The sequence below is a fragment of the Myotis daubentonii genome, chromosome 11 (genome assembly GCF_963259705.1).
Source record: "Myotis daubentonii chromosome 11, mMyoDau2.1, whole genome shotgun sequence".
Lineage (NCBI taxonomy): Eukaryota > Metazoa > Chordata > Mammalia > Chiroptera > Vespertilionidae > Myotis > Myotis daubentonii.
The window spans coordinates 40,885,336-40,903,666 of record NC_081850.1 but is presented as its reverse complement, the minus strand read 5'-3'; the positions used below and the strand labels follow the sequence as shown (position 1 = coordinate 40,903,666).

General features: G+C 41.0%; 1 long non-coding RNA gene across 2 annotated transcripts; it reads right to left on the bottom strand.

The window, feature by feature from the left end:
• Positions 1-4,702: 4,702 nt before the first annotated feature.
• On the bottom strand, positions 4,703-16,808 carry LOC132211998 (uncharacterized). Of its 2 annotated transcripts, none has more exons than XR_009447624.1 (3): positions 16,663-16,808; positions 16,268-16,379; positions 4,703-4,924 (listed from the first exon to the last, which is right to left on the bottom strand). It is a non-coding gene; the product is annotated as an uncharacterized LOC132211998 (long non-coding RNA). The 2 variants fall into 2 exon arrangements; XR_009447623.1 differs by lacking the exon at positions 4,703-4,924 and adding an exon at positions 10,319-15,049.
• Positions 16,809-18,331: the final 1,523 nt, after the last annotated feature.

The window sequence follows — 18,331 nt, the reverse complement described above, 5'->3', positions numbered from 1 at the left end:
TTAAATCCCAGAGATAGAAGTGACATCCTGTCTGCTACATCAGTCAATGGGGAAACCGTCTATTTGTTTAACATTTTAGTGCTTGTAACTTTTTCACATGGATTTATTGCATCCTCACAAATAATAATGTGGGAAAGGGAGGGCAGGGGATATTATCATTGTACATATTTCAAAACTGAAACCCAGCGAAGTTCAGACTTAGATAAAGGTAGTGATGAATAAATAGGGGAATTGAATTTCAATCTTTTACCTTCTTTGATTTCAGAACATGGTACCCACATTAGTTTAAATATTTGGAGGCATAAAGTTATCTAAAATTCTAAATTATGGATTGAAAAAACATTATAGAAAGCAAAATTATTGATTAACAATTAAAATACAAAATGAGACCAGAATATGATGACTTTAGTGACTATGAACTTATACATGTACTGAAAAGTCACCCAGTAAACTCTTGGCTCTATTGTCCCATTCTCAGAGGATATAGAATCACAGGTATCTACTAGTACTTTGGGAGGGTGTGGGAACCTCAAAAGAACACTGTGTTTCTAACAACTATATCATTATTCCATTTCCTGTATGATTCTTGAAAAACCAGCTTTTCTGGAGTTAGCACTCACAGTGTGTTCATGAACAAATAACTTTTCAAAGTTTTCTTTCTTTTTGAAACTTTTGTGCTTCTCAGTAATTTTTCATACCTGACAGTTGAAACCAAACTCAGTGATGAAATAATGAGACAGTTTGATTTATTCATTGTCTTTACAATGAAAGAAATGAGTGCAAAGTCATCATGCACACCTAGTTTTTGTCCACTTAAAATCTTTCTCTGGGTTGATTGTCCCTGAATTCCACTGCTTTTCATAAACAGTAGAATTGACATCGTCTCTGAAATTCTCATCCCCTGCATTATTTTTTACCCTTTAGTTCCTATGTTGAAATCTTCATTTATTATTATTATTTTTTAAAATATATTTTTATTGATTTCAAGAGGAAGAGAGAGAGAGAGAAACATCAATGATGAGAGAGGATCATTGATTGGCTGCTTCCTGCATGCCCCCTCCTGGGGACCCAGCCCCAAACTGGGCATGTTCCCTGACCAGGAATCAACTGTAACCTACTGGTTCATAGGTCAATACTCAACCACTGAGCCATACTGGCTGGGCTTCATTTATCATGTATTTGCTTTTATGCACTGAAATCATTGACTATAAATAGCTGCTTAGTTTCCAATTTTCTTAGAATTCTTCAGGAAAAAAAAAGGTGACTCTCCAGAGAACTTTATTTGTATTTTTGGTTTCAAATAAGTCAGAACCCCTACAAAATTGCCAAGAATAATTTCTACTGATTACAGAAAATGCAATACAAAATGCCATTATACCATCTTCAAAACAAACCAAGCAGAAAAATTCTAAAGCATAAACTAAGTCAGATAGTTAAATCAGATCTCACATATGTTGGAAAGTAATCCAATTAAATGAACTTCTAAATATTGCCACTCTGTATCTGATATGTATTTAAATAATTGATAATACTATTGATTTGAATTCATATTTTAGTCATATTTCTAGAAATTTACAAATTTATAATGTAAAATACTTTATTGCATCAATGACATGAAAGATATAATTTGGAGGAAGTAATAAAAATACTATCTTGCCCTGCCATTGTGGTTCAGTGGTTGAGCATAGACCCAAAAGGTTCAATTCCTAGTCAGGGCATATGCCCACATTGCAGGGTTGGTCCTTGGTGAGGGGCATACAGTAGGTAGCTGATCAATGATGTTTCTCTCTCATTGGTGTTCTAGATCTCTATCTTTCTCCCTTCCTCTCTCTCTAAAAATCAATAATAATAAAAAATTCCGTCTTAAAGATCTCACTAATTTTTGAAGAGCAAAAATAAATTATTTGATGGTCATATTTCTCAAACTACTACTCTTACATTAGAAAAACACACCATCAATTGGATTGAGCACATAAGAAATTAAAAAGAGAGAAAACTCATGGACATGGACAACAGTGTGGTGATTGTGGGGGAGAGGGGGGGCAGTGGGGAGCGGTAGAAGAGGGCATGGAGGGGATAAATAGTGATGGAAAAAGTAAAATAAAAATAATCAATAAGATGACTCCAAGAGAAAAATATCTTACAATTTCTACAGATTCTGGACTTAAATTATAGGAATATTTTTAAAGAAAGCAACAAAATTTAGGAAACTCCATGTCTTCTTAAAGAAGTAAATTAGGGAAAGAAAACAAAACAACTCTAACCAATCTACCATGAGTTCATCACTCTCAAATAAGTGTTGGAAACTTCTGATGGGTCATTGAGAGAGTGTGGTCACTGGTTTACATTTCAGCACAGTTTCAAATAGAGGAGCGATGCAATTAAATGTTCCAGTAAATATTCTGTGCTGTTGCACATGATGCATGGCTGATGCTAGGATGACCTAAGTCCTCTCCGTGCTAAGGGCAGGACATGTGCGGACACACAGGGAGTATCAGTCTGGAAGTACATTTTGAAAGTATCTGGCTTTCTCAGGTGTCATGAACTGAGGACGTTGTTTTGGTGAGCAAGAGGCAGAACATTTTTTGAATATAAATGATGGGGCTTGTTTCAACTAGCTCATCAGGGTGGGGCCATAATAGTCAACCCAGACAAAAACTAAGTCACACACAGAATACAAACATCAAGGCAGTTGTTGGTCCAAGTCCTGAATATGTGACTCAGTTTTCCATCTGTGAAATGTATGTGACAATTAACATTCCATGTACTTCTTAGTGGATCACGTGAGACAGTCTATGTAGAAAGCTTACCATAATATCTAGTACATAGATATTTCTTAATAAATATTTGCTTTTTTCCCCTCACAACAAAGAAACTACAGACCAGGGGTCCTCAAACTACAGCCCGTGGGCCACATGCAAGTACAAATATTGTATTTGTTCCCATTTTGTTTTTTTACTTCAAAATAAGATATGTGCAGTGTGCATAGGAATTTGTTCATAGTTTTTTTTTTTTTTTTAAACTATAGTCCGGCCCTCCAACGGTCTGAGGGACAGTGAACTGGCCCCCTGTTTAAAAAGTTTGAAGACCCCTGGCACTAGACTGTAAAAATAAGGATGAAACTTGGCCCTAATTAGACCATATTAAGGAAAATAATGTACTACGGTAAAAGTGAGTTTTAAAATAAAACGAGCTGAGGTTTTCTATTGGAAATGATTATTTTACCATTTTTCTTTTTTTTATATAATAACAATGAAGTTATTTTGAAGAATGGAGTCTTTTGTGTGTGCGCGCTTTTTTTAAGTTCTCTGAACTTCCTGCATTTTTAAAGACACATGATCCAATTTCCCTCTAAGAGTTGGGCCCCTAAGGAAAGTAGATTGAAAGAAGTCTTAAGAAGCTGAAATATAAACAGTGATTTATTCATTATTGCGTTTCTTCTGATTGTGTTTATGAGCTACCATTCAAAACAAGCAAATGTTTATCAAATAAAATGTTTATCATTTTATTATCAGAAGACTATATGTATAAAAGCATAAGCAACTGTTATGACCAGACGACCGGACAGTAGCTGTGACATGCACTGACCACCAGGGGGGCAGATGCTCAATACAGGAGCTGCACCCCGGTGGTCAGTGTGCTCCCACAGCCAACCTCCCATGGTCCCATCCCCCCATCGGCCCCGATCGGGACTGGGCGAGATGGCCTCTATCGGCTGGGAAGGACCCCACCTGTGCACGAATTTGTGCACTGGGCCTCTAGTATGTCATAAAACAGGAACAAGGGGAGTATTATAAGCTATCCAATGAAAAACACTGAAGAAAAAGAAGCAGCATGTTAAAAAAAGTGCCAGTGCTACTATAAGATCAGAAATATTACCAATACTAGAAACCAAGGAGGAGAGGAGGACAACAGTGAGGGCCTCTGCATCTGTAGTGCTTAATACTGGAAACTCAAGGAGATATGGAGCCCTGTGGCTGAGCTCTCAGCACCTCCCCCAGCGTGTGCGAGGCTGTGTGCTGCCAAGACACTTCCTCAGCTGGTTGCTATAGAAATAATTATACCACAGAACTTTGAGGCTGCAAAGCAGATGGGCATTCAAGTAGAAGACATGTGATCTTTGTGTGTTTGTTCTAATAGCCTCAGGATTAAAATGGGAAATAAAAGGCATTGTTATTTGAACTGAAAATTTCGAAATGTTCATAGTGCAAGCAAGTGTTCCATCTGAACACAACAAAACAGTTGTGAGGGCTGTTTGCTGACACCCTCGCCCTCGGAGTCATCAGCAAATACTAAAGGAAACAGGAAGTAAGAGCTCCTGGCAAATGAAAGACTGATTTTAATCAAGAAACTGAAGATAAGTATATCTTTCAAAGGGTGATATTATCCTATAAATGATATCTTTTTAAGTTTGTGGCTTATGCTGGGATGCCACTACCTTGCAGAAAAAAGTTAAAAATATCAAAGCCTTTTTTTTCCCCCTGCAAAAAGCTTTATTGTTTCATTTGGTCCAATGCATGGGAGAGGGCTCCAGGGAGGCTCAAAGAATGGCTGGTAGTTTCGGGGAGAGGCTCAGGTAAAAGCCAGACCCAGGGGGATGGGATGCAGAGGGGCCCCTCAAAGGCCTCTGGGCTCCACAGGCTCCTAGTCCGCTTGAGGGGGAGCCTTTCAAAGAGATACCCGCCCCGCCCAGCCTGGGGGCGCCAGCCTGCGGAGGTGAGTCAGGTGTCGCCCATCCTCTTGATGAGTTTCCCCTCCTTACCCCGGAAGTGGCTCTCCAGGAAGCCACAGAGCTGAGGGTCTGCACGGGTAGAACCAGGGCCTGCAGCTCCAAAAGGGCGTGGTTCAGGTTCCTCTCCAAGGCCAGGGCGGCTTCCATGGCCCTGAGTTCTGCCCACTCACCTTGGGGAGGCTTCAGCAGGTCCTGGGAGAGAATGCGGCCACCGCGCTTTTTGCAACTTTAAGAGAAGCTCAGCGCCCTCGCGCTTCTTCTCCACCAGCTCGCCCTCCAGAGCCACCTCTTCACGGGGAAATAGAAGCCCAGAGAGAGGTAGGTGTAGGGGGCCCACAGATGCAGGTTGACCACAGCCTCCACCTTGGTTGAATAATTCTGACGAATTTGGGAGCTCATGGTTGTTCGACAATCAGGAGTTAAGGTAGAAAACAAACCAGTGTGTTGGCTGGTCTCAGAGGTGGTTCTGAAGGTGATGACTGGATAAGATGCAGGAGAGTGGTCAGAGGCTGGAAGAAGGGGTGTCCCCGGGGTGTTCCATCCAAAAACAGATCCGGGACCGCTGAGGGCACTGCACAGAGCCATTTATTTTTTATTTTATTTTTTTGCTAATGACACATTACATACATATGTGTGTATATGTGTATTTGTGCATATGTGTGTTTGCATGTGCATGTGGGTATATAAATAGACAAATATCTATTTTTTCTATTCTGTTCCATCTATCTTTTGATCTATCACAGAATCTTAATTTCTAAAGTTATATAATATATTTTGATATTGGATAGGAAAATCCCAACATCTTCTTCAAGTCTCCCTGAGCCAAGACACTTAGATAATTTTTAGCAATTAGAAATCAGTCACGTTTCCCATTTTTGGAATGGCAATTTATGGAAAGATTTTATGATAGAAATTGTGTTTTTCCATCAACAAAACAACGAGAAAACCCACTGTGTGGGAAAACATATTTGCCAATGTCATATCTGATAAGGGCCTAATCTCCAAAATTTATAGGGAACTCATACAACTTAACAAAAGAAAGATAAACAATCCAATCAAAAAATGGGCAAAGGACCTAAATAGACACCTTTCAAAAGAGGACATCCAGAAAGCCAAGAGACATATGAAAACATGCTCAAAGTCACTAATCATCCGAGAGATGCAAATCAAAACAGCAATGAGGTACCATCTCACACCTGTCAGACTGGCTATCATCAACAAATCAACAAACGACAAGTGCTGGAGAGGATGTGGAGAAAAAGGAACACTTGTGCACTGCTGGTGGGAATGCAGACTGGTGCAGCCACTATGGAAAACAGTATGGAGTTTCCTTAAAAAACTGAAAATGGAACTCCCATTTGACCCTGTGATCCCACTTCTAGGAATATATCCCAAGAAACCAGAAACACCAATCAGAAAGGATATATGCACCCCTATGTTCATAGCAGCACAATTCACCATAGCTAAGATCTGGAAACAGCCTAAGTGCCCATCAGTAGATGAATGGATTAGAAAACTGTGGTACATCTACACGATGGAATACTATGCTGCTGTAAAAAGGAAGGAACTCTTACCATTTGCAACGTCATGGATGGAACTGGAGAGCATTATGCTAAGTGAAATAAGCCAGTCAATAAAGGAAAAATACCACATGATCTCACTCATTCATGGACAATAGAGACCATTATAAACTTTTGAACAATAATAGATACAGAGGCAGAGCTGCCTCAAACAGATTGTCAAACTGCAGCGGGAAGGCCAGGGAGGGTTGGGGGGCAGGAGGTAGGGGGGTAAGAGATCAACTAAAGGACTTGTATGCATGCATATAAGCATAACCAATGGACATAAGACACGGGGTGATAGGGGAGGCTAGGGGACTGTCTAGGGCGGGGGGATAAAATGGATACATATGTAATACCCTTTGTAATACTTTAAGCAATAAAAATAAATAAATAAATAAAAAAAAGGTTTGAACACAAGTTCTGAGTTCTATAAACAGGAATTCTTCCTGTTTGAAATGACATTTTTGTGAAAACGCCACTTAAAATACCCGGTGTTGTTAATATTATCAGATTCTGGTCATTTCAGAGCTTTCTACCTCTAATCTCGGTAATTGAACTCAGTACTAAATGTAGTTAGATTCTATTTACTTGTGTTTTAACTTCTTCTTACAAGTTCATATTCATTTCCCAGGAATATAATTGTGTATTTTAAGAGTTTTACCACAATTTGACGTTTTCCTTAGAAGTGTATACTAGAACCTTCAGGATATAAACTGTTTCAGTCAAAAAACGCCACGCCAATTCACCCTCAATTGTAAACATTAACAGTATTCTCCTCATTTAAAAGCTTTAAACACAAGTTCTGAGTTCTATAAACAGGAATTCTTCCTGTTTGAAATGACATTTTTGTGAAAACGCCACTTAAAATACCCGGTGTTGTTAATATTATCAGAATTCGCGTCATTTCAGACCTTTCTACCTGTAGTCTATGTAAATGAACTCGGCATTAAATGGAGTTAGACTCTAAAAAAAAAAAAAAAAAAAAAAGAAATTGTGTTTTTAGTCATTATGACATAATAAATACAGAGTTACAAAGGGGCCTAAACTGTAAGACCGTTTATCTTTTCTACAGTGGATATTAATTTTCCATTGACTTATCTGGTGTTGAAAACTTATAATTCCATCTTACAAAAAACCTGACTTTAATTTACATTATACCCAAGTTAAGCATTCCATATTAAGGTGTTCTATCTAAGTTTATCTCAATAAGTTCAAGTAATTCTGCCAATTAGTCAAAGATAAATATATGGGTGTAATAATACTTGCATGTTTAAAGCACTGATAAACAGGTTCATTGCTAGTTCAAGAGGAAAGAATTAATGCTAAATTAAAAATTCTAATTATGAATTTTTTAAACATAGAGCATTGTCATAAGATCTGGTGTAAAAGATTAATCCTGTTAGCAAGGGTCTAAGAATCCAGTTGGAAAAATGGACTTTTCTTCATATAGAAAAACTTCAACAACCAATCAAGGTCAAATATACTAAATGTTAAATGAACAGGGTGGTGTTTAGAGGAAGGGGTCATTACCCAGAGATGGAGGTCATTGGGAGAGGCTTTACTGAAGCCTTAAAACAGAGTAGCCCTCAGAAAGAGAAGGTTTAAAAGTATCTTCTGGAAGATGAAAAGCATTATTATCCAATATAAAGAGGTTAGATGTGCATAGTGAGCTTGCTGATTGTAACTTCAAATTATAAGTGAATTATATGCAAAACTAGAGGCTTGGTGCATGAAATTTATTCACAGGGTGGGGGGGGGGTCCCCTAAGCCTGGCCTGCACCCTCAGGGGATGTCTGACTGTTGGTTTGTGGGAAGCGACCCAGGAGGTGCTCGCCAGCCGGCCCTGCCACCCAATCGCCACTGCCAGTCGCCTCTCTCTTGCAGGGCAGATGCTCAATGCAGGAGCTGCCCCAGACCAGGGGTAGCTCCTGCATTGAGCGTATGCCCCCTGCTGGTCAGTGTACATCATAGTGATCGGTCATTCCGCTGGTTGTTCCACAGTTCGGTTAATTTCCATATTAGAGTTTTATTATATAGGACTAGTGGCGTGGTGCATGAAATTCGTGCACATTAAAAGGGAATTAATTAGAGGAAATCTAAACTAATAAAAGAGAAAAATGGTAATTGGCGTACGACGATACCCTTTTCATTGGCTAATCAGGGCTATATGCAAATTAACTGCCAACTATGATTGGCAGTTAACTGCCAACTAAGATTGACAGTTAACTGCCAACTAAGACTGGCAGTTAACTGCCAACAAGATGGCGGTTAATTTGCATATGTAGGCACAATGCAGGGAGGCGAAAGGGAAAGCAGGAAGAAGCCCCCTGCCACTGACAGTGATCAGAAACCCAGGGGGGAGCTAAGAGCTGGGGGGCAGGGCAAAGGCGGCCCTGGGGCCACCTTTGCCCTGCCCCCCAGCCATGATCGGAGAATCAGGAGCCTTTGCCGCCCTGGCCAGTGATAGCAGGAAGTAGGGGTGGAGCCAGCGATGGGAGCTGGGCACGGTCGAAGCTGGCAGGCCCGGGAGCTAGGGGTCCCTTGCCTGGGCCTAAAGCGGAGCCCACGATCGCGGGGCCGCTGCAGCTGCGGGTCCCCGCTGCCCGAGCCGGACGCCTCAGGCCTGGTCAAGGGGCCTATCCGGTGATTGGTGATCGGAGGGTGATGAGGGTCAACTCCTCTGGCCGAGGCATCAGGCCTGGGCGGGGGGTGGAGTCGGGGATTGGGGGGATATGATGGTCCCCTTGCCCAGGCCTGAAGCCTGGGTCAGAGGCGTCAGGCTTGGGTGGGGGTTGGAGCAAGCGATCAGAGGGAGATGGGGGTCCCCTGCCCAGGCATGATTCCTGGGCCAGAGGATTCAGGCCTGGGCGGGGGCCAGAGCCAGTGATCGGGGGGAGATGGGGGTCCCCTGTCCAAGCCTGACACCTCTGGCGGAGGCGTCAGGCCTGGGCAAGGGGCCGATCAGGTGATCAGAGGGTGATGGGGGTCTACGCCTCTGGCTGAGGCATCAGGCCTGGGCAAGGGGCAGAGCCAGCAATCGGAGGGGTCTGGGGGTCCCCTGCCCAGGCCTGATGCCTGGGCCAGAGGCATCAGGCCTGGGCTGGGGGCAGAACCAGTGATGGGGGGAAATGAGGGTCCCCTGCCCAGGCCTGACGCCTCTGTCAGAGGCATCAGGCCTGGGCAAGGGGCCGATCCTGCGATTGGAGGGTGATGGGGGTCAATGCCTGAGGGCTCCCAGTATGTGAGAGGGGGCAGGCTGGGCTGAGGGACACTCCACCCCCCGCCCAACACCCAGTGCACGAATTTCGTGCACCGGGCCCCTAGTATTTTAATATTGCTATTTGTTCTTTCTCTATAATAGAAGTGTCAGAGATAAAAGAAAATTAGTAAAATGTATATGAAAATCTCCCTCCTTCAGAGTCTGGGGCACACTGCAGGACCCAGAGTCAAGTCCCCACCCACCTGCGCACACCTTGAAATCACACGAGACCCAGACCAGGCCATCCCCACCCCCGTCAAGCCCCGCCAGGTGTGGGGGGGCGGCCTTAGGTCCCCCGGTGCAGTCTCAGGTCCCCCGGCCTGGTGCCAGTGTGGGGGGTGCAGCCTCAGGTCCCCAGGACCCATGGCCACATCTCAGGTTGATATTTTTAACTTTTTCTGTGTGTGAGGGCACAATGGTGTGAGTGTGTGATGACCATTTTCATATTATCTCTTTTTTTAAATTTTTGTTTTATTGCTTAAAGTATTACAAAGAGTAGTACATTTGTCTCCTTTTTTCCCCCCTTGACCTTCCCCCAGCCTCCCCTACCTCCCAGTGTCTTGTGTCCATTGGTTATGCTTATATGCATGCATACAAGTCCTTCGGTTGATCTCTTACCCCCCCTGCCGCCCCCCACAACCCTCCCTGGCCTTCCCGCTGTAGTTTGACAGTCTGTTCAATGCTGTTCTGCCTCTGTATCTATTTTTGTTCATCAGTTTATAATGGTCTTTATTATTCATAAAAGAGTGAGATCATGTGGTATTTTTCTTTCATTGACTGGCTTATTTCACTTAGCATAATGCTCTCCAGTTCCATCCATGCTGTTGCAAATGGTAAGAGTTCCTTCCTTTTTACAGCAGCATAGTATTCCATCGTGTAGATGTACCACAGTTTTCTAATCCATTCATCTACTGATGGGCACTTAGGCTGTTTCCAGATCTTAGCTCTTTATTATATAGGATATGTAAAATTAAAGAAATCTCTACAGTATATACTTGTGGCATTGTAGGGCCCTCTGTGGGTATGAGGGCTAGCTTAGGTTTTTAAACAAAATAAGGAAGTGATATTCCATGGGTACTAATGATATCAGGCTTTTGCTCATCCAGTTTAATAATTTCATATTATGTATATCAAGCCATGCTGTTATCATCTGTCCATATGTTTATTCTTAGAAGCATTTTGGTGTATTAGCCATCCTCATAGATGAGCGGTTTTCAACCAGTGTGCCACAAGAATTTTTAAAACATGCAATACCTGATTATTTAGTCAGGGGCACTGACCTCTTTTCCCTTAGATTGTCAAATAAAAAATGACAACAGCTCATACAACAGTAGCTGTCTGGTGTGAATGAATCAAAATTATACCTATTTTTTGTCAGATTGGCAAAAAATATATATTTTTGATGTGCCGTAGAATTTTAGTAATTGGTTTATATGTTCTCATATGTTTCATATGAGATGAAAAAGTTTGAAAATAGCTCCCATAGCTCCTAATGGTTAAGGATTGCCACTAGACTTCTGCTATTCCCACTGTCAACAGAGAGCCCGGTTCTCTAACAATATTGCTTATCATCAAGCCTAGTGCCGCCACTACTGAGATGCTCCAATTTGCCAGTACCTCCATCACTAGTGCATTTCTCGTAAGCTTAGTGATGAGAGCATTCTCTGGTCCTTCCAGAAATATAGCCAGCTGGTAGGATCTCAAATGTCATAGCATAGAATCATGCTAGCATGCTCACTTCTCTGAGTCTTTTGATCCCTTCCTCAAAACGCTGCCAAGGCAGTTCTGTCATTTCTGTGTAATTTAATCTGAGCCTTTTGTTCCCTGAAAGCTCCTAGGAACAATTCCACCAGTATATTAAGACCCTTTTCAGGTGCTCTGGCCAGCAAGTTTTCAGTCATGGGAAAATGCTTCCTTATTGGCCAATTCCCTTTTATTGCACTTCTCTTATCCACCACCACCCCAAACACTACCAAGATCTACTTCTTAGCATACGCTCTCCCCAGTTTCTTTTACTACAATTAATCATGTTGTGAGGTTCCTTTGGTGAACAATTCCTTTTTATCTTTAGCTGGGAAGTACTTCCTTGGTTGGCCCATGCTGAAACATGACCCTGATTATAGAACTAGAAGACAGGAGAGGAGTTGGGGTCAGATCTTGAAGAAGAAAACTATTATCCCCCCAGGCACCTACCTCAGCTGAGGTTTTGGCATGGTCTTCTGGCAATAGGAAGTGGCCATCCTCTAGCAAAATCAAGTAGGCCACTCCTGTAGGCCTCAGGGTTCAGAGGGTTCTGGGGATCCCATGTTCCTAAGCATATGTACGCATGTGTTCCCATTCAATATAGGCCTACTCTTTCCATATCAGGGTTCTGATTTTAGCATAAAAGACTAGCCAAGATGATGAATTCAGCCCTCGTTGTAGTTTTACTATTTTTACAATAAATTGCATCCACCAGTCCGCAGTTCAGGCTGCCTTCTAGCTGCAGAAATTTGGGGATCTCTTTAAATGCTTTCCTGCAGGCCTTCAAACTTTCATACAGGGTCCCATGTTGGTAATTGACCGATTTAGCTTGTCAGTTTTCTTCTCCAAAATAAGAGTGGCGCTTAGCAACAAACAACCCACCAACGCAGTCCTTGTCAGTATGAATCCCTCCGTAGCTCTGAAATGCTCTGAATATCATGCAAGTCATTCCATCTCCTATCACCTGTATCCCATCCCAGTTCACCAGTGGTGAAAGTTATAGTAATCATAATGCTATAGTGAGAGTGAACCTTTTAATAGTTTATCTCTAACAATAGGATTTCTACTGCTATCCAGATGTCAAATGATCTAATTCCAGAATCACATCCTAAGAATATGCTTCCTAGGACCACTTCTGAAACTACCTAGTGTCAGTTGGGTCCCTGCATTAGTTTCCCAAGGCTGTCATTACAAAGTATCACGAAGCTGGTGGCAGAAATTTATTGCCTCACACTTCTGGAGGCTAGAAGTCCAAAACCAAAATGTCAGCAGAGATGGTCCCTTTTGGGCACTCCAAGGGAGAATGTCTCTCTCCTGGCTTCTTACGGGCAATCACGGGCATTCCATGGCTTATAGGTATATCACTCTAATCTCTGGCTCTGTATTCACATGACATTCTCCCTGTGTGTCTCTATCTCTGTGTTCAAATTTCCTGTTCTTCTAAGGGCACTGCTCACATTGCATTTAGGGCTCAGTCTAATACAGTTAAAACCTCATCTTGCCTGGCCAGTGTGGCTCAATGGTTGAGCGTTGACTTATGAACCAGGAGGTCATGGTTCAATTCCCTGTCAGGGAACATGCCCAGGTTGCTGGCTCAGTCCCCCGTGTGGGGCATTCGGAAAGCAGCCAATCAATGATTCTCTGTTATTATTGATGTTTCTATTTCTCTCTCCCCCTCTCCCTTCCTCTCTGAAATCAATAAATATATATATATTTTTAAAAAACAACACCTTGTCTTAACTTGAGTACATCTACAAACACCCTATTTCCAAGTAAGGTTACATTTACACATTATGATTTCAACATACCTTTTTGGAAGACACAATTCAACCCATAACCGTTTCACAAAGACAGATCCTGCAATGGGAATATGTGTGTAAGTGATATATTAGTATGTAGTCCCAAGAAAAATACAGTAGGAGAGAAGGGGAGTGGGAGTGGTAAGGAAGTAGACCAATCAAGGGTGTATTATCAGATGGCATCCAACTGAGGATACTTTTGCTCAACCCAGCCACAGAGTTCTGGGGACAGAAAGGTCACAAATCCGAGTTGGAAACCAAACCTGACAGGCCCTTGATCTGGGGCTCTTAGGCTCCAGAACATTAAGAAAATAAATTTTTGTTGTATAAGCCACCCACTCTGTGATACTTAGTTTGGGCAATCCTAACAAACTAACGCAGTACCCACTGACAAGCACACAGGTGCTGTTCACTTAGGAATAAACTCAGAGTCCTTTTCTTCCTTTTCCTTTAGCAAGGAGTTTTCTCAGCAGCTGCTTGTCTCAGGCTGGTGTTAAAGTTGGCTTTACTCACTGACTCTAAACCTAATGCAAAGCTTGTTTCTCCCACATTCCCTCATAAGCAAGTTTTGAAGTGAAAATGAGATAATGCATGCAGAACCCTCTGCACACTACCTCGTATATATAGTAAATGCTCAATAAAGGTTAGCTACTATTATTATCTAATCGCTTTCTCTATCCTCAATGGGCCTCATAATTTTGAATCTTAATAGTGTTTGCCTTGTTGTATTTGCAATAGCTTCCCGAAAAGCTTTCCCATAACTAATGTAACCTTACCCCACCTTTTTATACATATGATGTATCGCCACCAGATGAAATGTCCTCATTAGCCACTCTGGAACATTCAGGGTTCTGATCAAACAGCTTTAATGTGTTCACACCTTAATAAGGAAATTAAGACCTGCCACTGCCTAGATCCTCTTTCCCATTCTAATTTTAGTTCCTTTTATGCTCAGTACTGAACACTGTATTCTGGTTAAAATAACTCATTTGCTGTTCTTTTAAGTGATTCAATATTTTCTTTCTATTTGAAATACCTCACTCCCAACAGGACCTTATCTACACTCCCCTCCTCCAAATGTCTCTTCATAATCCTTTCAGCAGAGAAGGCATTTTCTCCCTCCTCTCGCTTTTTTCATAGTCTTTATCACTTTCTACCTTCTAGCACTGTTATTGTGTACCTGCCTTATCTATCCTAGTAGAGTATGAATCCTTAAGGGAAAAATCCATATCTGGTTCATATTTTTATTCTAAAGTATCCACACTGAATAAATATTTGTTGACTAAATGAATGAATTGACTTTTCAACTCTGCAGACAAGTAAAGTGAGAAAGTACAAGTAATATTTAACTACAAGGCTGGTTTCTTAACCAGAGAGGTCCTGACTTAATTTATGATATGATTTCTGGAGATAACGCTGCTCCAAAATATCTCCCAAAACCCATTATTCTACCAGGAGCAAGCCGCTGGAATTTGATTATCTTAGTCTTCATAATTTATTTAGGTCAGTGTAGGTTCCAAAAGACAGGTGCTTCCTAAATAAAGTTCCTTATTCAATTACAGAATATGAACTAGACACGGAAGGGCAAGCTAGCACTGGAGGTGGATGCAGAATGGTGCAGAAGACACACTTGGCCTACACTGAACTTAGAAACACACGCTTCTTCTTTAGTATTTGCCAGCTATCTCATTTCTCAGTAGAATGTGTCATAATTGACCCAGCATGAGGCAGACCATAGGCAAGTTCCAAGAACCTGCCTGGAGACAGAATTAGTGGATGTAGCTGAATCTGGAGATAATTAGAGGGAGTACAAAGGCAGGCAACAGTCTGTATGAAGCTGGGAATGGCAAGCCTGGGAAATAGAAGACGGGTTCCAGCAATTTATGTTACTTCACCCAAGCCAATGCAGAAGGCACTGTTGAGTCAAACCAGGCATGAGCAGTCACATGGTGCCCTGAGAAAATCCAGACAAGACAAGGAAATAATTAGGTTAAATCAGGAAGAGAGAGTCACTAGAGCAGGTTCCAAAGGGAAACACCCCATGTCCAGCCAGGATGAATCCTGGTAGTGGCACAGCAGCAAAGGAAAGGAATGAATAGAACCCACATGACCTTGTGTTCGACGTCGCATCGCTCCATCCCATTTGTATTCTTCTTCGTTCCACACATAAAGGTCTGCAGCATGCCTTCAGGAATTTTTACAAATATGAAATATTCTCACTTTCCAGATAGCTCAGATTTCACTGACCTGAGGCCATAGGAAGAATATTTAAGTAATACTTTCTTTTTTGTTCCTAAATCACAATGGCAGCAGTCCCTTCACTCGATTGGTAGGAAGTAATGACCATTAAAGTGTAAAGTCACCTAAGTTGTCTCACATGCACCTTAAGTCAGATTTCAGCTATGAATAGGTTCCATCGCATGAACAGTACCTGTGGGTTCAGTTACATTAAAGTGAAAATCTTGGGATGGAATTAGTTTTGATATAGGGATGTGTTAGAAAACCCACTCTCGTGTTAGCAGGATCTTGAGTTGCACATTATGTGGTTGAGTAGATTCCAGAAAAAAAATATTTTCCTACTCATTTATTTTCAGAAATCCAATACTTGGGATATTTCAAATCAGGAATCAACCAGGATATATTTAGGCTGTCTAACCCTCTGCCCCCAGGCCATCCTGAGTCAGTCATCAAACTAAGGTGCAGCTCGAAAGCTAAAGCAGGCTCCAGACTGAGAAAGACAGGCCACCCTTGCTCTGACCTGCAACCGGATACCGGGGGGAAGATTATGTGACCTGACTCACTCCTTGTGAAAATGTGGGAAGGAAATATTTCCTTTTATTGTATCCTGATGACTACATAGTATGTACAACCTATGTATTCAACTGAATAAGGGTTCTGTTAGTTTAGAATTTCCTCTCTTTCTTATTTTACTCTCCTTACTGTATTTACAATTTCTACTTGTTTTGCTTACTGGCTCTAAAGAATGTGATCTTGTAATCCTTTGTTTAAATCTAGTTAAAAAATAATATGATAAAATGCAAACAAAACAAAACAAATAAGAACAAAAAATTAAAAAAGATAAAACAAGAGCCCTAGCTGGTTCGCTTCATGGTTAGAGTGTTGGCCTGTGGACTGAGGGATCTTGGGTTTGATTCTGTTCAAAGGAACATACCTCAGTTGCAGGCTCCATCTCCTGCCACAGTAGGGGCATGTGCAGGAGGCAACCAGTCAGTGTGTCCCTCTTGCATTGATATTTCTGTCTCTTCTCCTTCCTTCCATTCTCTCTAAAAAGCAAATAGAAAAAATATCCTTGGGTGAGGATTAACAGAAAAAAAAAAGATAGAAAAAAATGTATTTAAAAGCAATAATGTGAGTACATTAAGGGAAAGAGAACTAAGTTATTACCTTACCCCAATCCCCAGAGGCCCTACCATAATAATTCGAAAATATTAGGATCTCAGTACCTGTTCACTGAATTTAATACAAGTATTCAAAATAAAGTTAAAATCAGAATGGCTATTTCTGATGAACCTCCAAACTTAAACATTTAGTTTTCTTTACACATACCTGAAAATTTAATCTTCTCACAGAACCTTGGTAACTCCAGGAAATACAATGACTCTCTCAAGGATCTGAAGATTACCTAGACAGGATTGTCATCAGAACCATGAAATAGGTAGTCATTGCCCTTGATGTTTCCTTGCCCGGAATTGTTCCTGATGAAATGCAAGCTTATCCACCCTGTGTGACTAAAGGTATTAAAAGCATTGAAGAATATGGACAGAGTAAGCCATGATTAATGGCTTAGTGTAATGAAACTAATTCAAAATGTACACAAATCCTAGTATTTAATGCTCATATAAGAAAAAAAAAACATCAAAGTTTCAACATACCTTCAAACCATTAATTCAAATATATTATTTTACCTTCCTAAAAATGTCTACTCATGAGCTCTCAACTCAATAATAACAGTTATTCTAGAGAAATTAAACAATCTAAGTTGACCAGGTATAAACTTTCCCAGGTTGTCATATTTATCTGGCATGACCAGTTTTGCTGAGCTAATTATATTACTATTTAGTTAGAACTTTCTATAGTTTAAGTCATTTAAAATATTTCCTGGCTTCTCTTTAGCAAACAGGAGAACATGTTCCCAGATAGAAGTCAAAACATTAAAGAGCATTGAACTGAGAAGTGACAAGAAAACTGAGAGTCAGTACCAAGCAAAGTTGTAGCAATAGTTTCTGACAAAAAGGAAAGGCGATTTGACGATAGAAATGGTAGAATTTGTAGAGAATTGGTCATTTGGATCAGCAAAGTGAGGCAGAAGACATTTTCAATCCACTGGTGTTATTCAGGATAGGACAGGAAATATTGTAGTAATAAAGTGGTCCTGAAACCTGACCCACTTAATATATCAAAGTTTACGTTGGCTGTAATTTGGTAGCTCTCTCCCTCTACAGCAATGCCCTTCACAGTGGTACCACAGTTATTCAGGCTATTTCTATCTTCAAATTCTTGGTTTTTCAGTGTGACTGTGTCTGGGAAGAAAAGATCTGGGATTGTCTGCACTTTTGACTACAGAGGCTCAAAAGAGGCTTGTGTACTAAGGCACAAACCTTAGGACACATAGGCTATGTGAATAGACAGGTGTCTGTCCAGTTTAGAAACAGTGATACATTTTACATATGACAGCTCATTCTCCTAAAAACAGATTTTTATCTTACTCCTAATCAGGTTTTGTTTTACTTTCCTTCAGGATCTATAAAAACCCAGCTAATATTTTTAATTGATGGCCAACAGATATTTTCATAATAGATCTGAGTGGTTATTTTCTCACAGTAAAGAATGATAAACTTCCATGCACTCAGCTATTTTATTAAAATAGGTCTTCCTAGTTGTCTATTTTTAAAATATATTTTATTGATTTCAGAGAGGAAGGGAGAGGGATAGAGAGATAGAAACATCAATGATGAGAGAATCCTTGATCAGCTGCCTCCTGCACACCCCACACTGGGGATCGAGCCTGCAACCTGGGCATGTGCCCTGACCCAGAATCGAACTGTGACCTCCTGGTTCATCTGTCAACATTCAACCACTGAGCCACGCCAGCTGGGCCCAGTTGTCTATTCTATATTTTTAATTGAGCATGATATAGATTACAGAATTGTTGACTCATAATTTCACTCACTGTATAAAAGACACTGTTAGCATTTTTTCCTTTTAATTGAATTTA